Below are 27,868 nucleotides of genomic sequence, written 5' to 3' on the forward strand. Positions count from 1 at the left end.
GTGACCCGATTTTCGGGACCCTCCTCGCCATTCCTGGAGGGTTGGCAACTCTGATATGTAGGCACAAGACAAACTGAATCCCTTGCAGGGATTCTCATTTACATCACTCCAGCAGTGTGCGCTCAGCATTTTTAGAGATGCTGATCTCCCCCCGGTGACACTGCCTGCAGTACTGCCTTCTTCTCAGCGACAGGAGGCAGGTGCTGCACAAGAATGTCACAGTGCAGCACCCAACTTCATGTCACTGCTGAGGAGCTTGTATTGTGATATCACCCCCTGCAAGTGCAACGGTGACAGCTGGGTGTGGGCAACACACCATTAGTGATGTCTCTTGACTCGGGCAACAAGCAAATGTTTGGCACAGAAGTGCTGAGTTACATCAAAGGATGACCGGGACATGGGGCAAGTTGTTCTGACAAAGCCTGAGCCACAGGTGCAGGTCTAAATAGCATGCTTTAGGCTACAAATGGACCAGTGATTGGGATACATAAGGTAAGGATGCCAGTAGTCATGAGAACACCCAGCATCCTAACCCTATCTCCCCTCTCTACAGCCTAACCTAACCATCCCCTCTTTATCACCCAGGGCTTGACAAATTTCTTTAAAATCTCGGAGCCAGGATGAAAGTGTAGGAGCAGTGGTGTTTTTTACCTATGGGCTGCAGGGTTGCAGCCCCCCAGGTAATATCCGCCACTGTTCTCTGCCTAAGTGAAATCAAATGCAGTCTGCGAGACTGCTCTGGCTTCCTATTGGAAGTCTGACCTGCCAGTCACTCAAGGCAGTTCCATTGGTAGGTGTTCCCTCCCTCTGGGATGCCTCTCTGTGCGCATATGTGGGGCAGCCCCAAAAGTGGGTTCTGCTCATGCGCCGGATCTGGGAACCTGAATATGCCTCCTGGGGCTGCTGCAAAGGCAGCCCATGGAGGCTTGGGCCAGCACATGCGCAGTATGTATGAAGTTACTGTGCATGCGCTGGCCCCATGTAGGGGACCGGCGACTGGGACCGGAAGCAGCAGGGAGCACAGTGGTAGCAGGAGGGGGGTAGGCATATCATGGCAGCCCCCCTCCTCTACAAAGGTAAGAGCCACCACTGTGTAGGATCCAGACAATGCCCGCCAAAGCCGAGCACAAAAAATTTACACCGTAATGCCTATTACACGTCACACACACATTACATATTATTCAACATGCCATAATGCCCATTACACGTTATGCCACACTGTGCAATGCCCAATACATATTATACCACACGCCATAATGCCCATTACACATTATGCCACATGCTGTGATGCCCATTATATAATACCACACACCATAATGCCTAATACATATTATGCCACATATGTTCCGCTTAACTACATGCTCGTTGCTATGGGTTCCATGCTTGATGCCATGGGTTACACATGCTCTTTGCCATGGGGTTAACATGCTGTGCCAGAGGTAAATGCTCATTGCTAGGGGTTAACATGCTGTGCCAGGGGTAAATGTTCATTGCTAGGGGTTAACATGCTGTGCCATGGGGGGACATGCTCGCTGCCATGGGGGGACATGCTCGCTGCCAGCCTTGGGGGGACATGCTTGCTGCCATGGGGGACATTCTCACAGTCATGGGGGGGGCAACAATAACACCCGGACAGTGAGATCGTCAATCCTCCCGGCTGAGAGCAGGACAGGTCCGCTGCGGCTATTAGAAAACTTGTACCAGATTGCAAGACATTCAGAGCTCACTGTCTGACAATCAGGAGCTAGCGCTGCGGCTACGGATTGGCTGCCTAGCTGCACACTGCGATTGGCTCCGAATGCTGGCTCGAGTTTTGAAATTGCCACGGCGGACCTGCAGACTCATTCAGCCGCCGAGTGGATTGACGAACTCTGTCTGGCTGTTACAGCAAGCGCACCAGGCTTCCTCACCAAAAAATCGTGGCGACCAAAGTTCAACGAGCCCTGCTATAGCCTAAAGGTGCCCACAGACGCTACAATTGTACTGTGCTATGCGTTTTTGTCTGTACAATGGTTCTATACAATTTTTCTTCCAGCTTGCTATGCAATGTGCACTTGGATGCATAAGATGCGATGTGATGAACCCATGTTTGTAATGTTAAATTTCAGATGTAGTCTAAAAAGTACGTGCAGCACGTACTTTTTTAGACATACAATATCGGGCTCCCGGGAACGCGCATCGCATCGCACAAGCCCATAAACACCACCCGATAATTGTACATAAGATGCAATTTGTGCTTAAAAAGTACAAAACGCATTCGATAATTGATGCGTCTGTGGGCACCTTTACTGTATGTCTCCCCACTAGTGCCTAAATGTAATCCTCCCCTTCCACGGGTGCAAACTAGAGGCAGGGGCTGGCTGGCAACTTTCAGCCTGGTGGCAGACATAAGCATTGCAAGGGAAAACTGGGTGTGGTTAAATAAAAATCACTCTCCACCTAACATGTTTCAAAAAACATTTAAATGATATCCTTTCAGGATGAGAGGGTAAGGGACGGTAACTGCAAACATTAAGTAACATCTGGATGTATGTATGAGGGGATAGCAGCAGCTTTGTAATGCAAAAGCAGCCCCCACATAATTTACAAAGCTCCACATTCTGAAGCATTCCTGAGAAATACACAGATAACTTTCACCATATTTAGAAAAATCCCATGTACGGAATGCTCCTGACTCCTGAGCATTCTGGATGGCTCAACCTATATTTTTGAATCACAGGTATCCCTGTATAGGTGCAATGCATCTATTGGCTCCTGGACACTTCCTCAGGCAGTGGAAAGTGTTGTTTTTGAAGCAAAGCTTCATCGTATATCGTATAATCGTCTCCTAAGCCACCTTACTGCTAACTTCTAGACCCCCTCTAATCCGGGTTCCGCCCTTTACATTCCATATACTCTGTAAAGCGCTACGGAATATGTATGCGCTATATAAGAAACTGTTAATAAATAAATAAATTATAAGGTTAGTGAGTGATTGAATGCAGAGCTACGTTAAAATTCCATTCCAATCACTGGCAAGCAGGCGGTGGCAAGAGGGGTGGGTACTCTTTACCGTGGCCCATTGGAGATGCCAGATGCTGCTGCCCTACCACTTCCTCATGGCTGACCTCTGCATGTAAGGCAGGTAGAGAGTTCTGACTGCTGCAGCAGTTTCCCTCCCCAGCCCAGAACAGGGCACAGGCTGTGAGTCCCTGCAGAGCTGTCAGAGCTCCCAGGATACTAAACACAGATCATACCAACGCTGCAGATATACATACTCCTTATACACCACTGGATAGTCCCATGTCACCGACGTTTCCTCAGGACGTTTGCGATCTTGAGCCTACCAATGAAGTATTTTAGGTATTACCCATGTCAAGTATGACAAGATTCTGCCCTTCAAACTGCAGAACCAGGACGGCCCCGGGATGCACGATCCGGGTTGACACTATCCCATCAATCCAAGACCTGAGTCTGGGCAAGCCAGCATTCTAAGCTCATTGTAAAAGGGTTATAATTATAATAAAGTAACAATGTATAATGTGAGTGTGAAAAATGGTTTATTAGCTCTTGATTCCATAAAAACTGTAGGGTAGCCCCATGTTGTACATGTTTGGTCGGAAAAACATTCTAACAAAATTAGAGATGTGCGGAAGCCACTTTTTCGGGTTTTGGTTTTGGATCTGGATCTCCCTTCGTGTTTTGGATCTGGATTGGTTTGGGCAAAACCACCCTTGTGGGTTTTGGTTTTGGATCTGGATTTTTATGAAAAAATGCTAAAAATGGCTAAAATAACAGTATTTGGGCCTGTTTTTGCCCCTAAAGTATTATTAACCTCAATAACATTAGTTTCCACTCATTTCTAGTCAATTTTGATCACTTAACAGCTTACAAAATTGTTTTAATTTACTGTAGTTGGGCCAAAAGGGTATACCGAGGTAGCTGGATGACTAAGCTAAGGGACAGCAGTGGGCATCACATACATGTGGACCTTACACTTCCAACCTGGCACATCTTGGAAGCAGAGCGGCACTGCAGGGGCAGACAGGGTGGCTGTTAATAAACTATCCCCAAAAAAGAGAAATGCTCCAAAGAGCAAAAAATACAAAGAGGTATCGGCCTTGTCATGACTGGTGGTAGCAGCTTCAGCACTTCTATCAGGTTGCTGAACTCCCACTATTTCCTCCTCCATCATCCTCCAAAAATGTGTTTTTATTTTATTTATTACTTTTATTTATTTTTCATACTTTACACTGGACACACACACAAAGAGCAATCATTTACATGGCAAAACGGCCGTAGATTGTAAAAAAATTTCCATGGATTCAACAATCCACGGCCGTTTCTGACAAAACAGTTTCACCTTTAAAAAACTGCCAGCCTGCATTGCAGTCAGAAACGTCAGCATTGAATAGGCGAGAACAGATTGAATACTGCCCTATAAGTCAGGGTTGCCGACTTTAATATTCTCCTCTCCGGGAGAAGCCCGGAGAGTTTCAGCAGCTGCTCTTGGGCGGGGGGGGGGGGGGGGGGGGGGGGGGCTTGAGCGTGAAGCCCCACCCCTATGTTAAACAGGTGAATTTGTGTATCTCCGTGGAGGGGGCGGTGCTAAACTGACGCGATTTTGCCATTTTAGCTCCGCCCCCTCCTCTGAAACCCGCTGATTGCGGCATTTAAATGCCGCGATTGGGGGCGCAGCGGGGGTCCCCCCTGAATCCGGGGGGGGGCGGGAGGGGGACCCGATTTTCGGGAACCCTGCTATAAGTTGTTCTGAGATTGCTATATGAACATATTCTTGCACATATTCCTAACATGCATATTTATACAGATGCTGCTTTTTATAGCAACTTCTGGAAACAAAGAATTGATTGGCCAACTTTGCTGGGTATGTCATTAGCCAAGCCTAGCATGTCAGGGGCCGTCACTGAGTCGCTGCCATGCCACTGAGTCACACTTGTATAATTGGAATGTTGAATCTATTCTGTATCCAGCTGTGCAAACAATTCAGTCATTTATTCCTTGCCATGCAGAACATCGCTTAAAAAACAGATGTTTTAACTTATTCTATCCCTGCACGCGTGACATCCTCCCAAACTGTGCGCTGCACAATAATGCTCCATCCAAAGGAAGCGGGACTGTCATGTGACTATACACATGGATATCTGGGTGTACATTTTATTTGCGAGATATCCACTGAAAACACCCATTTTTGATAGTTACAGCAGCACCCATAGGTCTGATTAGGGTATGAGCGCTCTAGTGCTGTGCATGCGCGACACCCCCCCCCCCCCCCCCCGGGACTCAGGGGCCTGTGTGCACCCATTATAGATACACCACTGTGGCTCATGATTTCCTTTAAAATTCCTGAAACTCACAGACAAACAATGCACACTGAGCGATTTCACAAACAATATGTCAATGGCCAAATCTAAGAGTACAGATGGAGCAGGCCTCTTTCTTGCAGGCGCTGTCGATTCTATCACCAGGCCCCGCCAGCGGCCGGCTCTCGCCAGGGGCGTGCGTGCCCCGTGGCTACGGTGCTTTCACCGATGCCCGCCGCCACCTCCCCCGCTGCACCTCGCCCCCCCCCCCCCCCCCATCCCTGCCCGTCTCGCTGAAGTAGAGACGGGCAGGGACCCGCAGTGGCGCCATCCGGAAACTGGGACGCACGTGCGTGTGAAACGCACCTGCGTCCCAGTCAGATGGAGCGCCTCTGCGCCGGCGATCGCCAGCACAAGCATGCTGGCGATCCCCGGCCAAGAACCAGGGGCGCTCCCCGGCCAAGAACCAGGGGCGCACCATCTGTAAATACGATATCCACAGATTTAACTGCAGGTACAGATAGAATATAATGTGGGAGTGTGCATCCCTATTGATATAGTAGGGCATATGCACTGAACGATATACACAAAGGACCTTATTCTGGTTGACTCGCAATGCTGTGAATTTCTCAGCTTTGCAAGTCCACCAAACGCAGCCCGCATGGCCGCCCGCCCCCTCCTCGCACGCCGAGTTTCCCCGCACGCGTGCAAATGGATGTTTTGCATTAACATCCATTCGCAGCTTGCATGCAGGGAGGAAATCATTCGATGGTTGCCGACCATCAAATGACTTTTACAGCGCTTGCAGATGTGAGACACCTCTCTGGTGTGTCACATCTATGAGCACACTGTGCAGAAAGCGGGCAAGCAGCTGACATCCGCTGATGTCAGCTGCCCGCCTCCCGCACCATCGGCACATTTACATGGGAACGCCCATGAAACATTTGGCGTTCTTCCCACGGGTGCACCCCATCGCCGCCACCTAACGCCCTCACTGCTAGGTGCGAACGGGACGGCAAATAAGCATTTTAACATGCCCGCTTGCACCAAGCGGCTGTACATGCGCAGTTGCTCAACATCGCTCCCCTGTGTCATCGTGCATATTGTTTAAAAATATTGTCTAGTGCAGGGGTGGTCAAACCTGTCCTCAAGATCTACCAACGGTGCATGTTTTCCAGGCAACCTGTGAATCTATAGTAGGAATGACTGCAGCAGGTTTGAAAATGTGACAGTTAGTAATGACTACAGCTGTGCACCAGCTAGGTGATTTGGAAAATGTGGACCGTTGGTAGATCTCGAGGACCGGTTTGGCCACCCCTGGTCTAGTGTGTACGCACCTTAAATCCAGCTCTAAAGATCAGGTAGTAATGCAAGGCACAGCATGGGGAGCCAATGGGGGAAAATGCTTTATTCAGTTACTAAGGGCGGGATGTATTAATATACATCGCCGACCTTCGCCGGCTGTCCGCCGCGATGCCAGCGCATATGTACTAACATATGCGGCTGGCATCGCGGTGCGGTAACGGAGCCCCCCCCCCGCGATACCTGTACTCTGGTCTGCAGGGGGTCTCCGTCACCTCCCAGCCGGCTCCTGATGCCTATACGCTGGGGACAGCTAAGCAGGCTGTCTCCGGCGCCTCCTCCTCCCCCCTGCAGCCGGAAGGACGTCCGGCTGCGTTGATAGGGAGAGGAAGGGCTTACCTTCCTGGGTCCAGGAGGACCTGCAAGAAGGTAAGCCCAAGGGAGGGGGAGTCGGCGAGGCGGCGGGGTTGCGGCGACGCAGCGAAAAGAAGCCCATAGGCTTCTATAGGGTATCGCCACCCTGCTCTGCGATAACGGTGCGGCCGGGTAATAGTACATAGGAAAATGCGGTAAAATGGGGGTTTTACCGCATTTTCCCTGTAGTACATCCCGGTCCCCAGGTTCTTGTTTTCTATATAAAATTGCTAGCTGATGAGACGGTAAGAATAGGATATTGTTGGATGAAACTAAAAAAAGAGAAGGACGGGCACGCATAACAAGAGCCAGCTGCAGAAATGAATAATTCACACAAACACACACACACAGTTGCTTTGTCTCACACTGTTGTGATGTCTGCTCTCAGAGTGACTCTCTGGGCCATGGAAAGGAGGTTCTCTTCACAATCTCCTCCGATAAGACAAGAATGCAGCTTGAGGATAAAGGTTCACACTACACAACAATTTGTCCATTCAGCATTGTTATCGTTATTATTTATTACCAGTTATATATATAGCGCATACTTTTTCTGCAGCGCTTTACAGAGAACATTTGGCCATTCACATCAGTCCCTGCCCCAGTGCAGTTTACAATCTATGGGGCCGATTCAGACCACTCGGGTCCGAATTCGGCCCCGTTTTCGATGGTGGGGTTCTGCGAATATGAGCATGTGCGAGCCCCCTGTGCGAATGCCTTCGGCCAGTATCACACTCAATGAGGCATTTGCACTGTCAGGGGTGGGCAGGGGAATGCCTGCTCGGGGCGGGTGGCTGATGTCACATGATGTCCGCGCCCGCCCTGAATTCAGAGATCAGTATTGACTTACATTTCAGACTGAAGGCTGCAGGAATCATTGGATGGTCAGCGCAGCGTGCCATGCGAATGTTGCGAGCGCAGCAGCACACTTTGATTCTGTCCTAGTCGTCTATTTCGACATCTGGTACAAAAATGGATACTTGTGGATTATCACGGCTCCCATCGCATGCCATTGCATGCCATATATAATGGCATGCGATGCGATTTTTACAGATTTTTGCCGTTTTGTCAAAATTGCATGCAATCGCATCACATGCGATCGCATCGCATGCGATCGCATACGATTTTGCACTGAAAAGCATCCAAATGCATTGAAATTAGTATTAAACATGTTCAATGGCCCCCAAATGGCATGTTTGAGGCTGTACCACCCCCACTATCAACGCGAACCCGAAGCGTGGCGAGCGCAGCGGTACGCGTCCTACGACCTTTTCATACCCCCACTATCCACGTCGGCGTGGAGTTGAGAATAGAAAGTGTGGCGAGCGCACCGAGCGCAAAGCGTGGCGAGCAGACGCGGACACCTGTGAAGCCCGTGAGGGGACGCGGATACCTGTGAAGGTATCCGCATCCCCTCGCGGGGCGAGCGCAGCGGTACGCGTCCTACGACCTTTTCATACCCCCACTATCCACGTTGGCGTGGAGTTGAGAATAGAAAGTGTGGCGAGCGCACCGAGCGCAAAGCGTGGCGAGCGGACGCGGACACCTGTGAAGCCCGTGAGGGGACGCGGATACCTGTGAAGGTATCCGCATCCCCTCGCGGGGCTCGCTGCGCTCGCCACACTTCAGGCTCGGTGGCTCGCTGCGCTCGCCACACTTTCTATTCTCAACTCCACGCCGACGTGGATAGTGAAGGTATGAAAAGTTCGTAGGACGCGTACCGCCGCCCCTCGCGGGCTTGCTGCGCTCGCCACGCTTCGGGTTTGCGTTGATAGTGGGGGTGGTACAGCCTCAATGGCATACGATGGCCATCGTGGGAGCCGTGATAATCCACAAGTACCCAAAAATGTAACAACTGATGTCGACCTTTTGACTGTCGACCTTGCCATTGACAACATAATGCTTGTGTCGACCTTCCAATACTGTCGACCTTAGCCGTGTCAACCTAAATAGTGTCAATCCAAAGATCCATACCCTCCCTACTATATGTACACATGCACACATTCACGTTAAGGTTCATTTTTGTTGTGAATCAATTAACCTATAAGTATATTTTGGTATAAGGGGCCTTATTTTGGTTCACTCTTTCTGACAAAATCTTTCTTAGATGGACAAAACCATGTGCACTGCAGGGGAGCATATGCAAAATGTGCAGAGAGTTAGATTTAGGTGGGGTTTTACTTCAAAGTGAGATCTATATTGAAGTGTAAAAATAAAGCAGCCAGTATTTTCCCTGCACAGAAACAAAATAACTCACCCAAATCTAATTATCTCTGCACATGTTACATCTGTCCCCCTGCAGTGCACATGGTTTTGTCCATCTAAGAAGTATTTTGTCAGAAAGAGTGAACCAAAATAAGGCCCTATGTGAGATAATGGGGGTAATTCTGGTTCACTCACAAAGGCACAATCTCTCTTATGGATAAAACCATATGCACTGCAGACTGGGCTGATGTAACGGGATGCGGTCAATTTACCTATAAGCAAAATACCAACAACCATTGACCGATGGTCAAAATACCGACTTGTACATACTTTACCATCCCAGTGGACATGAAGGGGGAATATAATAGTGTGCCGAGCGCAGTGAGGCACCGTGCCCGAAGCACGGGGTTCATGTCGACCTATGTCAACATGCAGACCCCAAAAAATATGAAAAATGTGTCTAATTTTTGACCTGTCTATATTTCAAATGTAGGTATTTTGACCATGTCGTTATTTTAACCATGTCGTTATTTTGACCGCCGGTCAATTGCTATCAGTATTTTGACCATCAGGATTTTGATTGTAGGTAAATCATACCGAACCTGATGTAACATGAGAGAGTGAGATGTGGGTGTTTTATTGTTTCTGTGCAGGGTAAATACTGGCTGCTTTATTTTTACACTGCAATATAGATATCGGTTTGAAGTACACCCCCCACCCAAATCTAACTCACTCTGCACATGTTACATCTGCCCCACCTGCAGTGCATATGGTTTTGTCCATAAGAGAGTGATTGTGCCGTTGCAAGTGAACTAGAGTAACCCCCAATACCCAGATGAAACCTACACAAGCGCAGAGAGAATACACAAACTCCACAGTTAGGGCATGGTTGGAATTCATAACAATTACAGGCAGTGGCGTAACTACGGTGCCGCAGCCCACGCAATGGCGGGGAGGCGCTGGGGGGTCTGCGGGCGCTATTGTTACTCCCCCAGCTTCCCCTCCTTGTGGGTACAGCGGGGAGCGGGCAGGGGGGTCCTTGTACCGCGGGGGTACCTGCGGTCACGGAGAGCCTGGAGGTCCCTGCGGCGCTGATTATGACGTTGCGGGGGTCCCTGCAGTGACCTGGAGACTTTCCGCTGTCTGGTGGCGCGGGAAGCTCTTCTAACTTTTAAAACACTGGGCGCGCGCTGATTGGCTGACTATCAGCGTGTGGACAATCAGCGTGCGGACAGTTTTTTCAAAGTTAGGAGTGCTTCCCGGGCCGCCAGACGGCGGAAAGTGTGTTGTTTCCAGGTCACTGCAGGGACCCCGGCAAAGTCATACTCAGTGTCGCAGGGACCTCTCCCGAACCCTGACTGCAAATATATTTGATACGCAACTGATTACAGGTGCTGCTTAATTCAGGGCAAGTATAATTCAGTGCAATCTAATATTTAAGATTAAATGTGTGTTATTGATTATCTTTAGGATTTGGTTGATAGGTTGACAGTGAATAGGTCGACACCATGTGGTTAACACTGACAAAAGTTTTACACAAGCAAAATGTCATCAAATTTTCAGGGCTTTTGTTTTTTTGAACTCTTCAAAACTCAGTTTGACCTTTTCATGTGCGGACCTTATGCTGGTATGAGACTTTGTTGTGCCTGTCCAGGGAGGAGCTGCAGCTCCAGGCCCCCAATGCAAATCGGCCCACAGCAGCATTGTCAGTAGTAAAAAGAGAACAGAGTAAATCCTTAAGATCTGAGCTGCCTACTTTGCAAGGCCTGTTGCGAGTGATGCCGTGAACGCAGGCCGTATGCCCAGTGCCAGATTAAGCCTTCGGGGGGCCCGGGGCACTTATCATTACTGGCCGCAAACTGCATGGTGGAATATTACACTGTCAAAATACAGAGTAAAAGCAGTATACACTTGGTGAATGGGTAACTTCAGGGGATATATATATACACACACACACATACATAAATACATACATACCACATGAAAAGCCTGTGTTTGTCCCTCTGCATGAGACCTCACAGTCCCAGTGCTGCCTCTTATTAAAAACCCTCCCATGACTAGGCTGCTGCTGCTGTTATCCATGGGCCTGAGAAGCATGTAATGAGTTCCACTAATCAGAGCTCAGCGCTAACGTCTCAGCCTCTGCCCTCTGGTGCAAAGTGTCATGGGACTTGGTCAACACCCAGTAATGCATTGCACACTTGGCTAACGATGCTCAGCACCATTAATCATTGTCACATTGGCAGATAGGTGAAGCTGCAGCACTACCCCACTCCCATACACAAAACCTTTAGCTAGGGGTGCCCCTAGCTAGAGGGGGGCCCAGGGGCACTGACCCCTTGTGCCCCCATTATAATCCGGCCCTGCGTATGCCAGCTGATGGGCAGGCGGGTCCTGGTGGTCATCCATTTTTTTGGACTGACTGGCCTGTGGGCCAATCAGTGCCTGGGGTGTCATGGGTGTCAGTGGCAAAGCTATGCTCCGTGTCCTGGCACCTTCAGGAATTTTTTTTTACAAACAACTATTCGGTTATGCTATGCCATCGATGGAGGGGAACCATTTGGTTCTCCTCCATCGATGGCAAAACTATCCTTCATCGGCCATAAACCATTGATGATTATGAATCATCGATGGCCATCCCTAACTAGAGCTCTAGAGAACGGCTGAGCACTTGATACCATGGATGTACAGGAGCTAGTGCAAGCACTGCAGCGGTTAATTGGATGCACAGGCTAACTTGCAGCTGTATCCAGGTCAGGGTGTATGAAATGTGAGACAGCTCGGACTTCTCCTGTAGAGCTCCTCCCTGCTGCTACCTGGGAGTCACTAGAGGAGGACTAATCTGCCTCAGGTAGCACTGGGCTATAATGCTGTAAACTGGAATGAAGGAGCTGCTTGTAACAACTTGATTATCTGAGAAGCACATGGGAGGAAGGACACAGCATGTTCTGTCACTAAATGTCCCATTCCTATTTGGCCCTCTGCTCACACTTACCCTCCAACATAACCCATTGCATTCGGTACACAATGCTCTGTTCCTGGATGTCCCTGGTAATGTATGATTGCCATCACCTGTGTTGAAACACCCTTCTTGTCAATTAACTAGTTCCACACAGGTGCTGGCAATCCTACATTACCAGGGAAGTCCAGGAGCAGAGCATTGTGTACCGAATGCAATGGGTCATGTTGGAGGGTAAGCTCACATTCTGTCACCAGAAAGCATGATGTAGCGCTCTCTCTCTTTCTGTGCTTAGCTCTCTACCCCTCTCTGTATTCCTTAAAGGTGCCCATACACGTTACAATTATTGTATACAATATTGTATACAATATCGCATCTCATCCGATCTGGGTTTTGCAATGACATCAAATGAGATGAGATCTAGTACAAAAAGTATGTGCTGCACATACTTTTTGTACTAGATCTCATCTTATCTGATGTCATCGCAAAACCGAGATCGGATGAGATGCAATATTGTATACAATATTGTATACAATAATTGTAACGTGTATGGGCACCTTCATCTCTCTCTCTCTCTCTCTCTCTCTCTCTTTCTCTCTCTCTCTGCTCTCCTCGCTCTCTCAGCACTCCCTCTCTCTCTGTGCTGCCTCTTCTCTCTTTCTGTGCTTATCTCTCCACCCCCCCACAGCACTCCCTCTCTCTCTGTGCTGCCACTTATCTCTTTCTGTGCTTATCTCTCTACCCCTCTCTGAACTCCCCTCTCCCTCTCTCTCATCTCTCTCTCTCTCTCTCTCTCTCTCTGTGCTGCCTTTTCTCTCTTTGTGATTATCTCTCTACCCCTCTCGGCACTCCTCTCTCAGCTCTCTCTCTGTGCTGCCTTTTCTCTCTTTCTGTGATTATCTCTCTACCCCTCTCTGCACTCCTCTCTCTCTCTCTCTCTTTCTGCTCTGTCATCAAGGGCCTCAGATTCCCTTTATTTGTCTTTGCATTTTGCAAACACTAGGAAGTGGGCAGACTGTGGGAGGGGAGCATACACATCTGGTTGTGCGGAGGAATGCCCAAAACATTGGTTGTCTCCCGCAGGAACCAGAAGAGTAGGCAGGTATGGTGAAACATCTTTTTTCTGTTTGATGTAATATTTTTCTGTTTGCTATATAGTGGCATCCCTACCTTTTTATATGTACCCAGTGTAGTGACTCCATAACCCACATGTCAGACACCATCCAGGAACCCCTATTAAATTGCAAGGATCTTTATGCATTTCTAATATATGTCCATTACCATAAACCATCATGCATACGCAGATTTATCATGTGATGTTCTAAATTTGTCCAACTCTGAATCGTGGCCTGTGTCTTTATAAGTCTTCATGTTTTGGAATGGTTTTCCTGGGATATTTATTAAAGGGCAAGAGACAAATGTGATGTTGCTATGGGCAACCAATCAGAATCTACTACTTCTTATTTATTTAGGATCCTCTAGAACAGTGGTCAGGGAACTCGGTCCTCATTACCCCACACAAAGCATGTTTTGCAGGTCTCCTCACAGAATCACAAGTGAAATAATTAATTCCATCTGTGGACCTTATAAAATGTGTCTGTGAGTAATTAGTACACCTGTGCATCTGCTGGGTTACCAGCAAGACATGCACTGTGTGGGGTAATGAGGACCGAGTTCCCTGCTCTAGAAAATAGTAGACAAGATCTGATTGGTTGCCCATAGCAACATCACATGTGAAGTAGAATACACATATTAGTAAATTCCCCCCATTGTCTGATAAGATCCAACCCATCAAAGGAAAAAAAAAATGAAATTCTGAAGCAGCTTCAATGATGCTCCCTTTGGGCAGTACAAGTCCAGGCAGTAGGTAATGGAGAAGGACCCTCTGGTCAAATGCATTATTAGTATGATCTTTCAGCATTAGCTCAGTTTTTTTGAGCCTTGTAAATGAGACAATGAGGCAGCTATGGGGATGGCTCCTACCATCACTAACGAGTGGACATCAGCACATAAAAGGAATGCAATAACCCATTCATAAAATAGTCTAGATAATAAAATCGTGTTAATTCAACAAGAAACAGGCCCCTTATAGAAAAAAGTTGCAAAGATAAATACTGCAGTTCCATAATGTTGGGAAATACCACTATATTAGAACAACACAAAAATAAGTATTTTTCAACAATTAACAACCATTGCACTTATGTATTATATAGCTTTTCTTCTGGACTTGTAACTGGGTGGGACTGCTATGCTATTACTGGTGCCTGTCCTTGTGTTTCCCCCCTATATCCCTATAGATTTTAAGCTTGCAGCAGGGCTCTCCTACCTCCAAGTCTGTCTGTTGTTACTCAGTTTGTTGTATCACTGTCTACTATTGTAAAGCGCAACGGAATCTGCTGCGCTATATAAGAAACTGTAAATAAATAAATAAACCAATGGGGCCTACAAACACATAGCGATTTAGGGGCGTTTTCAAAGCAATCTCACTAGATCACTTAGAAAATGTCCCGACATCACTCCATATTTAGGGGTATAGCGATGTGAGGCCCCCGCGTGTTGTTATTGCCCAGCAATTAATATCCAGCATGCTGGATAAACCTAGATAATCGCCGGGGTTAGGGACAGTGTTCTCACCAGAGAACACCGGCCCTGAGAGATCGCTCAGCACACATCATTGGCATATCACTGTGTGCTGAGCGTTCTCAGCAATCTAGCATCGTTGAGAACGCTCAGCAAATCGCTACGTGTGTAGGCCGTTAAGACAAAAGTTATTGGGCCAGATTCTCTAAGCTTCAAAAGTGATAAAGTGAAGAGTGATAAACAGCCAGCCAATCAGCTTCTACCTGCCATGTCACAGACTGTGTTTGAAAAATGTCAGGCAGGAGCTGATTGGCTGGCTGTTTATTACCCTCCATTTTATCACTTTTGGAGCTTAGAGAATCTGGCCCCTTGTGTTGTAAAAGTTTCTGTTTACTGATTCAGACATCATGGTATCAAGACTCTAATCAAATTTAGATATATAACCATACAAAGTGCTAACAGACCTTAGAAGGCACAGTAGTCACTAGTCACAGTATTTTCTTCTGTACGTGAGTTATGGAAATGTAAGTATAAAAGTCCTATTGCATTGTATTGATCTGCATTCCATAATGTGTTAATGAATATGCTTGCTGAGTTTACTACTCAGTGGTGTGGCATTTGCCTGTGTCCTATAGGGCAAGATGTATTAAGCCTTTAAAAGTGATTAAGTGGAGAGGGATAAACCACCAACCAATCAGCCCCAAACTGTCATTTTTCAAACACAGTCTGTAACATGACAGTTAAGAGCTGATTGGTTGGTATTTTATCACTCTCCATTTGATCACTTTCAAGCTTAGTACATCTGGCCCATAATCCGTTATGTCAGTGATTGTCAACCTTTCTTAACTCACGGCACACCAAACAATATCTGAAAGTTGGAAAAACAATATATGAGAAGCTGCGCTGGTGGGGGAATGATAATACAGGTGTTAACCTATATGTGTTAGACTGCCAGCCTTCTAGGAGAGAGTTATGGCCCCCACACACAGCACAATTTTCAGGCATTTTCTGAGCGATTTTACTAAATTGCTCAGAAAATGCCTGAAAATGCATGTAAATCGCTGTGTATATAGCCCACACAGCGATTTACATGCGCGCACCCGCCGTTCTGAATCTGTCCAAGATTCAGAACGGACGGGCTGTACAATACAGAACAGTCGCTCAGAAAGCTCCTGCTCATCTCCCGCATGTGTGGCTGCGGGCAGATGAGCAGGGCTGTTCTGAGCGACTGAAGCCCCGCTGAACGCCGCCGCCGCTGCACCTGACACCACCGCCGCCGCTGATCCCGATGACAGTCAGGCACCGCCGGAGACCACCGCCGGAGACCACCGCCGAGCCGATGACGTCACCGCCGGAGACAGCCCTCCTGATGACGCCGCGGGACAGAGCCGCGATGCTGGACTCCAGAGTAGCGGTAAGTATATCTATTTTTTTCCCACTGTGCCACCAATGTTTGGGGGGCTATACCCACTATACCACCAACGTAATATCCTTAATTATCTCCATCCTGGGGTGGGGGACTATATCTCCACCAATGTATGTATGGACTAACCACTATGTATATATCTCCACCAATGTATGTATGGACTATCTCCACTATATATATATATATATATATATATATATATATATATATATATATATATATATATATATATATATATATATATATATATATATATATATATATATATATATGTATATATATGTGTGTATATATATGTGTGTATATATATATATATGTATATATATATATATTTTATGTGTATATATATATATGTGTATATATATATGTGTGTGTGTATATATATATATATATATATATATATATATATATATATATATACACATACACAGTGCAGTTTGATGGCATGTGCGGCGTGACAGTCGTGACAGATTTGAAATCTCCCATGCTGAATCTCCCAATTTGAATCTCTGACACACATCTCTCTGTATGTGGCTCATTGTCTGAAATTAGCCACAAGAGTGAAATCTCTTGTGCTGAATCTCCCGTGATGTATCTCTGGCACACATCTCTGCGTATGTAGGGCCCTCTACTCTATCTTAATTGTGGGAGATTCACCCCCTTTTCCTTGCTGGGTCTGAAATTTGATGAAACCATTCATCTAGGTTGTTCTATATATTATTATTTTTTCCATACGGGTGATTTCCTTATTCCGTTGGGACTTTCATTCTTAAGTGGACATTTAATAGGGTTCCACTTTTGAACGTGAACCTTATAAATACGGCCCTTTTTTTACTCGTCCAGAGTGAAGTTAAACTAACCTCTGTGAGTTTGCCCTCACCGCCATTTAGTGAACTTGAATTTATACTCTTACGTGGCATAAGGAATGCCCCATTGTTGTAAAACCTGGGGTTGGGCTTCTTTTAATAAAGACAATATCATTTGAACGAAGTCTACGTCTCATTATCGAACATCTCTAACCGACTCCCCCGGAAAATCAATGATTGTGTGATCATGTTGTATATTGATTTATGCTAGGTGGTACAGTTGATAGCGCACTCTGATCTTCCCTTTTCCCCATAAACTGTCGCTTGTGTCTTTCAATAACAGGAGAGACATTTCAGAGTTGCAGCTTGGTATTTTTTAGCGCAACACCTGAACCATTTATTTTGTTAAACTATATATATGTGTGTGTGTGTGTGTGTGTGTGTGTGTGTGTGTGTATGCATACCTCCCAACTGTCACGATTACAGCGGGACAGTCCCGATTTCGGGTCCTGTCCCGCTGTCCCACCCACGGCAGGCATTGTCCCGCTGCGGGGGGTGGCAGTTGGGAGACCCCCCAATCTAATAGAATAAACGATGTGCGCACGCGCACGCGTGTGTAAAGAATTGGAGACAGAACGCAAAATGAGCAACAAATTCACAGACTTTACTGATAAATAAAAGCTCACGTACATAAAAGTTAAGAATCAGCAGCTTGCCAGCATAAGTATCAGCGTCCACATGCTGTCAGTTCGGAGGGGGAGACTGGGACCAGTCCTTCAATAACGCCGCAGACCTTGTGGATCAGGACGCGCACAATGCATTGCTGTTCAATAAGCATGCCATTTTTAGGATATTATAGAAAGCAGTGTAACCCAGCAGACTCATTGAGCCCCAAGGTGCCAAGTCTATTGATCCACCTGGCTTCTTTTTGTAAGAGGCGTCTGTAAAATACCAGAACCTACCAAATCAGCAATGGATATCTATACCAGGTTGAACTAGATGGACGCAAGTCTTTTTTCAGCCTTACCTACTATGTAACTATGTAACTATGTAAGGATCTGTCACTCCCCATGTTAGCCCTTTTCTATAACCTGATTACATTGGTTGGTTTTGTTTTTATCCATGTATGTATTTATGTGTGTATGGTATATGATCTTACACGGCATTGCTGCCGATTTATGTTTGTTTCTAGTTGGTCGCCCTGACAACCAGAGCAGGATGATGGCGTCATTGGTGGGGGCATGCATACCCTCCAAAATGACCCATTCCATTAGGTACAAAATGCTCTGTTCCTGGACTTCCCTGCCAGTGGCAGTTACAGGTGTGAGCCTGCAGCACAGTCCAATATTCAAAAAGGGGAGCCACACCAGCTGCCATCCCAAACATCACTAAGAGTTGATGTGACCCCCCCTCTTTGAATATTGGACTGTGCTGTAGGCTCACACCTGTAACTGTCACTGGCAGGGAAGTCCAGGAACAGAGCATTTTGTACCTAATGGGATGGGTCATGTTGGAGGGTATGGGGCACGTCATTCGGGACCGGAACTGATCGGGCGACGGCACATGGTGTGGTGTTTCCTGATATAGGTATGTGTGTTTATGCTTTGTATTATCCTGATGACGATGTATTAAACATCCAAAACGTTTGATCTCCTTCACATTGCAGTGTCTAAAGGCCCCCATACATTAGGCCGACTTGTCCTAGGGACAAGTCAGACCCAATTTTCCTACGAGCCGCCCGGCAGCTCCCCGGGAGGCTCACATACAATTTGGCACTTGATGTGCCATTTTTTACATGGGATAAATCGCATGTGATTTATCCCATGTTAAAAAAACCCGGGGAGCTGCAGGGCGGTGAGGAGTAGTGGGGGCGGGCAGCGGCAGTAGTGGGGGCGGGCAGCGGCGGCTGCGGTGGTGGGGGCGGCCAGCGGTGGTGGTGGGGGCGGCCAGCGGTGGTGGTGGGGGCGGCCAGCGGTGGTGGTGGGGGCGGCCAGCGGTGGTGGGGGCGGGCGGCGGGTGCGGTGAGCGCTGCTGACCTGGCCGGGCAGTGTACTTACTTACATAGCAGCAGCGGGGACGGGCAGCGCAGTGGCGGCTATTATATTTTTAAAATACTTGTCAAATGACCGGCCGCTCTCTGATTGGCCGGAGAGCTCTCAGCCAATCAGAGAGCGGCCGGTCATTTGACAAGTATTTTAAAAATATAATAGCCGCCACTGCGCTGCCCGTCCCCGCTGCTGCTATGTAAGTAAGTACACTGCCCGGCCAGGTCAGCAGCGCTCACCGCACCCGCCCCCCACCACCGCCCGGCTAGGTCAGTCAGCCGGTGCTCAGGGACCCGCTGCCTGCCCGGTGTCTGCATGCATATGCCTGTCAGGTGGCAGGCATATGGGTACTTCTTTACTTTCACGGCGCCAGCATGGCGCCGCGCGTACTTCCGGGTTACGCTCGCCACTAATTAAGTTAAATAAACTAAGTTAACGCCATGCCAACATGGATAGTTCATACCTCCACTATCCATGTTGGCATGGAGTTGATTTTAATTAGCGTGGCGAGCGTAGCGAGCCACCGAGCCCGCAGCGTGGGCGAGCGAAGCGAGCCCCGCAAGGGGACTCTGACGCGCGGCGCCATGCTGGCGCCGTGAAAGTAAAGAAGTACCGGCATATGCATACAGGGAGGTCGGACGTGATCGTATGTACAGACCGTCCGACCTCCCTGATCCGGTCCGATGCGCACGGGACCGCGCATCGGATCGGATCAGACATCACACCAAGTGCCGAAATCGGATGAAATCGGACCAAAATCGCATAGTGTATGGGGGCCTTTACTGTTTTATTGCCTCCGGGTGTTGTCGCACATCTCCTATACATTTGGTGACCGCAGAGGGCTATCTATCTATCTATCTATCTATCTATCTATCTATCTATCTATCTATCTATCTATCTATCTATCTCTATCTATCTATCTATCTATATGTGTGTGTGTGTGTGTGTGTGTGTGTGTGTGTGTGTGTATATATATATATATATATATATATATATATATATATAGTGAAGTCATGGAAAACAAGTAAGATAAAAAGATGTATTCATATTGCACTAATTGCACAATTAAATCAATGTATGAATCACATAAAATATACAATGTATAAAATCATAAATAAAAAATACCAGGATAAGATAAAAATGTCTAATTAACATCTGCTGTGGATATTGGGGCATAAAACTTACCGAGGTACCTCATATCAACTCTCCGCAGTTCACTCCATTCAGAGGATTTGCACAGGAATGTTAATACCCATGGTTGTTGACCTGCAATTGTAAATATTGGGACTATAGATAAGAGGGCCGTTATCCTTAATAGCTAGATGAAGAGAGGGCTGCCGATAAACAACTGCAGCAGCTGGCAGCCGTGACACTGGGACCAGGGTAGAAGCCCACTTGGTAGAAGGCAAGCCGAGTCCCAGGTGGAGCTGGTCTCTCAATGTAGTTGTGTCACGGCTGCCAGCTGCTGCAGTTGTTTATCGGAAGCCCTCTTTACATCTAGCTATTGAGGATAACAGCCCTCTTATCTATAGGCCTAATATTTACAATTGCAGGTCAACAACTATGGTTATTTACATACCTTATTTACGGAAATCCTCTGAATGGAGTGGTTAAAAAATGCTGCCATATGTACTCGGAAAGATCTCTTAGCTAACCCTATACAAGTGTAATGATGTAATATGAAAAGTCAATATAAAAGCAAATAGACAACCCCGTTGCTTGAAATTTAAAAAGCTGTATGTTGTTTTCTCGCCAGCATACAGTAAATGGCACACTATGAAACTATATAATTGTTGCTTCATTCAGGCACAATCAGTGCAGCTCGCACACCCCAGGGGGTGGCGAGCTGAAATTAACAAAAAGTGACTTTTTTGATCGAGTTTAGCTGTTCTACCTCTGGGCCTCAGACGCGTAATCAAAGACTGGACTGAAACTAGGATTTTCATCAACCGGGGGCATGGCAGTAATTTGGCTCTGCTCCCCCTCACTGCATGCATGTATGGGTATCTAGCACTTAGAGCATGCAACCCCCTAGTCCCCACCCCCTAGTGGTGCCCCTGTCAAATAGCACAATTAAATATTGCTCTCCCTGAACTCCCATCACTTTATGCATGAGATCCGGTCTAATAAACAATTTAATTTTCCCACAAAAGTTTACTGTATACCGTGTATATAAGTGCTAGACAAAATTAATGATATCAACTGAATTTAGGGCAGAAAAAAATGTGCTTTGCTGCAAGCAAAAAATCACAGCTTTGACACATTATTCCTCAACTTCCTGACCACTTCATCAACATTCTGTAACCTAACCAGTGGCAAACGCAGGATTTTCAGAAGGGGGTTTCCAGAGGGGCGGAGCAAAGCACGGAGATGGACACTTAGGTCACCCAGTATATGCCGGGTCAGTTAAAGTATTATAGATAGACCAAACGTATATAAATAATAATTATAATAATTTAAAAAATACATATATATATATATATATATATATATATATATGTATGTATACACAGGGGCATCAACAGCAGTTTAGACCCCTGGGCATAGCAATGTATTGGGGCACCTACCGATCCTCCAGCAGTAGGGGTGGGGGAAGCTTTGATGTCCCCCGGGTGGTAGGGGGTATTATATCAACCGCTCAGCATGTAGGGCCTGGATCAGTAATTTCCACTAATTACCCCTTTACTGCACAGATGGTGGGAGATGGGGTGGGAGAAGGGGGCATTGGGCTGAATGAAGGGGCCCTGATACATAACTTCCAGGGTGGTAGAGGATGTTTAATATGCAGAGGAGGGGTGTATAGTGGAATGGGCTTATTATTCATAATTTTCTGGTGGGAGGACAGCTTGCTTGACTGCAGATATCTCCAGTTCCCAGAAATAGATTTCTTAGATTTTAATGGAATTAAAAACTAGAGGATCCCACCTACCAAATGGTATTGGGTACTAGGGGATCAGATTTCAGGAGGCAATCTGCCAACGAGGATATAAAACTACATACCAGGTGTGTGGAGCTGGAGCAGTAACCAGCTGCTGGAAGGCTGATATCTCTAGTTCTGGGAACAGTAGAGACAAGCTACTAGTATCCATCAAAGGAGGAGAGTCCCAGCTTTTGGAATGTATCCTCAGAAAAACTCTAAGTCAGACAGAACCTGAAATATCTGACTGGGAAGTGCAATTAACAAGCTTGGATGGGGACCACTGCTTTGAAGTCAGATATCTCCGGTTCCCAAGGGACGATTTTTAAAATTATTGTACCCATGGAAAGAGGGGACCCTCAGCTTTCAGCCTAGGGCCCTTAGACTCCTGGGGGGTTTCTGGGTACTCAGAAACCCCCCCTGTGTGTGTTACTGCTAACCTCACATCTACATCACAAGTAATGAATGACACCTGAAGCACCAGACCCGGTGTTGCCATAACCAGAGTAGTTGCTCTCACAAAAAAATGCTTAGCCAATTAAATATATAGAATTATCTTCGCAACTTGGTAAAACCACCTTAAACTGCAAGTGGGCAGGGGTATAATTTAAAATTTGCAGAGAGATTTAGACTTGGGAGAGACATGTCCAAACATAAAGCTAAGTTGCTGAGTACAAAAAATGTAATTTCAACATTAGTTAGTCCGGGTGCCAAGTTATTTGCTTTATGCGCTTTGCTCCCAACTCTCAATTGGAGCCAAAATATCATAGGTCATTTATGACTGATGTTGTGAGTGAGGCTTAATTATTTGATTGCCAAGATCAAGTAATTGGGATAGTTGGGAATTATTGTAATAAAAATGTAATTTTCCAAACTTTTCCAGAAGTGACCAGTATTACCAGGTTTGGAAACTGCATATGGGACAAACCCATTGGTTACAACAAGCATTACGTATTTGCCTATTCTCCTGGAATGTGTTGGTGAGATGCAGTGCCGGATTTGACCATGTGTAGGCCCCTGGGCAGTCAAAGGAGCTTATTCAGGTCCGCTAGCTTGACCTTCTGCGCATATGCATATGCTGGGTGTGAATGGGGATGATCCTGTTTCCACTGACAAGTGCATGTAGGGGGTGTGGGGCGGAGGCAAGGGGACGCGGCCTCGGGAACGACAAGCGTTTCATGGGTGTTCCCATTAAAACACTGGGCGTTCCTATGGAAATCAGGCAGACGCGGCTGGAGGCGGGCACCAGATGTCAGCTGCCCACCCTCTTCCCGTACAGGGCACACGCAAAATTAAGAGACCTGAGAGACTATTAGTTTTGCATGCTCGTTCCAAATATGATTTGGTCCCCACAATACAGAGACCTGGCCGAGCAAGGGGGGTGGGTGGCATTGCGAAAAACATTAAAACCACATGCGTCACAGAGCTGCGTGTGGACTAGAATAAGATAGAAGGTCCTCCTCTCTACCAACCAACATTATACAATCTGGAAAGTGAAAAGTCGTTGTGCTTGTGTTTCCCTCCTATGTCCCTATAGATTGTAAACTTACAGCAGGGCCCTCATACCTCCACTTCTGTCTGTTGTTACCCAATTTGTTTTATCACTGTCTACTATTGTAAAGCGCAACGGAATCCGCTGCGCTATATAAGACACTGTAAATAAATGTGAACCTGATGTCTATAGTTCATGAACTTTAAGTTGTTAATGAGTACATTATATTAGTACAGTATATTCTCTATATACTGCTGTACCTATGTGCAGTGTAGATGGCTCTGACCGAGTGGAAGCCATAGTACAAATGGTAAGTCCTGGGTCTGAACAGGTTTAGAACTTTGGTGGAAAAGTGGTATCAAAGAATCATGAATCTGTTTCAAAGTGGTTGTTGAACCGCTGTTAAATCTGATCTACAGTTTGTCAGTTTCGATCAACTCTAGAATGGCGAACAAGGTTATGTGGTGTTTCTTTTATAATAGTTTTGCATGAGAATAGTGACTTCAGACTCAAACATATTAACAGTTACTCCTCAAATGAAAAAAAGTTGAATATGCTTTATAATATAGTATAATACACAATATTCTACAGTATGAAAACATACATCCCAACTGACCCAATTTTCACATCACAGTCTAGTTTTTTGTGACTGTCCCGCTTCCCACCCATGGGCAGCAGTGCCCCGCAGTGGGAGGGACGTTGGGTGTCCTCCTGTTTGTCACTTGCTGCTCTGCATAGCAAGTGCACAACATCTATTCCCAGAGACAAAGGGGCTTGAAGCATAGGAAGCAGTTCTCAATAGAGCTGACCATGCCCACCACAGTCCCGAAACAAGGGTGTGGCACAAAGTCATGTTGGGCACTGTTCCACTGATGAGTTTGAAAAAGTTGGGAGGTATGCAAATAAATGTATTCCGACATTTTGCGATAACAGAGGAGCTGGCACTGCACTGTCTCACAGTGGGGTGCGCACAATCCTAATAATGTTATTTATATAGCAATTTTCTCCTAACAGGACACAAAGTGCTTGCATTAACCCTTACAGCACAAAATACAAAACAAACGCGTTAGTGAAATGCTTGGGTGAACAGGAAAGTCTGGAGTCTATTTTGAATGTATCCAGAGTGGAAGCTCTCTCGATTGTTACATTAATAAACTTTCATAAGAGAGGATAATGTTGTGAGGTGTCCCAATAGCTTTAGTAACAGCTGAAAAAAATATATTCTGTAGCATACAGCTTAATGCAAATGGACGCCAGCTGTTTGGTAAAATTGGGTTTAATGCAAACATTACATAGAGGTCTCCAGAAAAGTGTTGTGACTTTGGCCTAGGAACAATTATTGGCATTTAGTTTAGGCTCCACATTTACACTAGACACAGCATTCCCCATGATATCATGGAACAGCTATGCTATAACCATGGGATGTTGAGGTTTGAGAGATGAAAGATGTGATGAAAACTTAGCCCTGGGGCCTGCTGCTGTTTTCCACATAGTTATGAAAGCCTGTTAGAGCCTGTATTCTCCTCTCCACTGGCACCAGCCTTCCTTTCCTATATTGTCAATTATAGCTCCTTGCAGGGATAGACTGGGGACTTGAAACAGTTCCAGTACATCTGTGTGGCCACAGTTGAGGGCGATCTTCCCACGATTGAAGGGGCCCCGGCCTCAATACACCCCTCATCTATCTGTCTCCCAGCTCCTGATGGGCATGTGGGCAATCGAACAGCTAGCCAGAAGGCTGCAATGATCGCCCAACCCTGTGTGGCTAAATCGGCCCAACAGGTTATCGGCCAGATGACCGGTCCGGCCCTAGCTCCTTGTCTGCTCCTCATATGCTGAGTGGTCTGTGTAACATTCTTATATGCACCCGCAGGGGGGATGCAGTCGGAATATTGACACCTTAATGTTGACATGGGATAAATAACAACAGTCAGAATGTTGATATTTAGATAATGAGGACATTGTCATTCTGGTGTCGACATTCTGAATATGCAGCACCCTCAGCAGCAATTCCAAAAGCATATTGTACCATATACTGTTTTACACATTTTAATGTATAATAGTCCCTCATCAAACACCCCATCTGCCAGGCATTTTCTCCACTTTGATGGGATCCTGATACTTGGTTACATGATCACAATTAGTGGTTTTACGTGTGCCAATCACATGACTACACAGACCTGCCTGGGCAGAGGTGCTTTGCTTTCAACGGTAATACTATGTTTCATTCAGGAAACTCCACCTATATCATCATCGGTGAGCAAGTTTACCAGCTCATGCCTCACATCAGACCAACTTTCCTCCAACCATCCAACTAGTTGGTTGGTTGGACCGAAAATCTGGTACTGTATTAGGGCAAATGCCAATAAGCAATTTGCTCACAAACTCAGGAGGAATGGACTAAAACATTCAGTGAAATAGTTTAAATAAAATAGGTCCAACTACAGTACATTGTATGAGTGACAATTGTTGTCCATTTTCAGATTTGAGAAACAAATGACTTAATTACAAATGACATTTGCTCCTATCCAGTTCCAGGTTTTTATTCCATCCAACCAACTAGTTGGTTGGTTGGAGGAAAGTTGGTCTGATGTGTGGCCAGCATTACTCTATACAATTCATCACATCTTAGGACAGAAAGATGGCTGTCCACTACATGTGGGTGATTTAGGTTTACTCTCAAAAGCAAAAAAACATGTGCACTGCAGATGGGGCAGACAGATCAGGCTGAGAAATAGGACGAAATCAGATGTGTTTGACATCCCTTCGGACCAGATACTTCTGACCTGATGCGCGGTCCGTGTGCATCGGGTCGGACCCTACAGATTGAAAATGCTGCATCAGTGGCACATTGTGGGTGTTTTCTAGCACCCACAATGTGTTGGTCTGATCCGTAGGTGTGTGCCAGCAGTGAAGCACCACTGGCACACACACCTATGTGCAGGGGCGGGCAGAGTGGACCTGTGGCCAGAATTTTACATTTATTTTTTTCAAAAGACAAGCCAGACGTTGATTAGCTGAGAGTGCTCGCTCTCTCTCTCTCTCTTTCTCTCTCTCAGCCAATCAGAGAGTGGCTCTGATGTAAAGGGAGCTGGCCCTGGGAGCCAACTTGTGCACACGCTGTTACCTCCTATCGGACATCCACAAAGAGTGCGGTGTGAGATGTCTTTCCTTTTGGATGTCCGATAGGAGGTAACAGCGTGTGCACAAGTCGGCTCCCGGCGCCAGCTCCCCTTACATCAGGACCAGGTTGGTTGCTAACAGACATCACCTCAGGAACTACTGCGTCTGCTCCCCGTACCGGCTCCCCACCATCGGAGCAACACCGGTAATAGTGGACAGATCAGTAGGAGCACCACCGTATTCAAATACTCTGCACAAGCCGGTAATATAATTACTTTCCTTTACACCTGGAACATTGTCACTTGTGTGGTCTTAACAGCGATCATAATAATATCTAGAGGCAAAGCACTTGATTAATTAATGAAAATTCGGGACATTTAAGTGAAGTAGGAGCTCCCCATAACTTCAAATTTGGGGTCTTTTGAAGACCCATTATTAACCATCAGGTTCTGAGTGGATTTAATTGGACACCATCAATTGATTATTATTTTTTTTATCATTGCTGAATGAATTGTATATATATGCTGATATATAATTTTCTTGTATACAGATGCAGCACCCCTCGCTCTTGCAGGGGATGGCGGAAGATTTGCCAGCTGTCATCCCCCGCCTGCCGCCGTAATGGGAAACGCGCGCATGAGATGCGTGCGCATCGCCTTACAACGGGGCTCCCCCCGGGTCCCCGCCGCCTCGTCGAGGGTTGCCCCGGGTCCCCGCCGCCCCCCCCCCCCCCCCCCCCAACCCTATCTGTCTCCCTGAAGTGGAGACGGACAGGGTTCCCGTCCCCCCCGCCAACGGGAAACTGAGACGCGCGTGCATGTGAGACGCACGCGCGTCTCAGTCAGATGGGCGCCTCTCCGCCGGCGATCGCCAGCGGCAGCCAAACAAAAGGCCCCTTACTGTTAAGCACTCTTTAAGCATTGGCGCATCTAAAATTAACAGAAGTCACTGCCAGTTTGATAAGGGAACCATGTTTCCAGAGTCCTATGTTCAATGCCAGAGAGTACTGGGTTCCAGAGAGAAGAGGGGTCATATGAACCTTGCACCCCCTCCACACACACACACACACACACACACTTTTTCTTAGGAATCCAATGACCATTACAACATGATATGCACCCTACCCTACAGTTCTGTAGTCACCACACCTGTTGTTTCCTCTATAAATAGCTCTGTTTGCTCTGTTTATTGGTGGTTGTTAATAGTTACATAGGTAGCAGCCAGATAAGTAATCATATGAAATAAAACTCCAGTTTTCAGTTTCAGTTTGTCAATTATATGGGAACACTTCAATAATAAAAA

The 27,868-nt window shown here is 46.6% G+C and overlaps 1 protein-coding gene across 3 annotated transcripts in view; it reads right to left on the reverse strand.

Annotated features, from left to right (window-relative positions):
* The window catches only part of LOC146075618 (lysophosphatidic acid receptor 2-like), a 60,637-nt gene that overhangs the window by 10,218 nt on the left and 22,551 nt on the right, over positions 1 to 27,868 (reverse strand). The window lies entirely within an intron of this gene.

The sequence above is a fragment of the Crinia signifera genome, chromosome 4 (genome assembly GCF_055691185.1).
Source record: "Crinia signifera chromosome 4, ASM5569118v1, whole genome shotgun sequence".
Classification (NCBI taxonomy): Eukaryota; Metazoa; Chordata; class Amphibia; order Anura; family Myobatrachidae; genus Crinia; species Crinia signifera.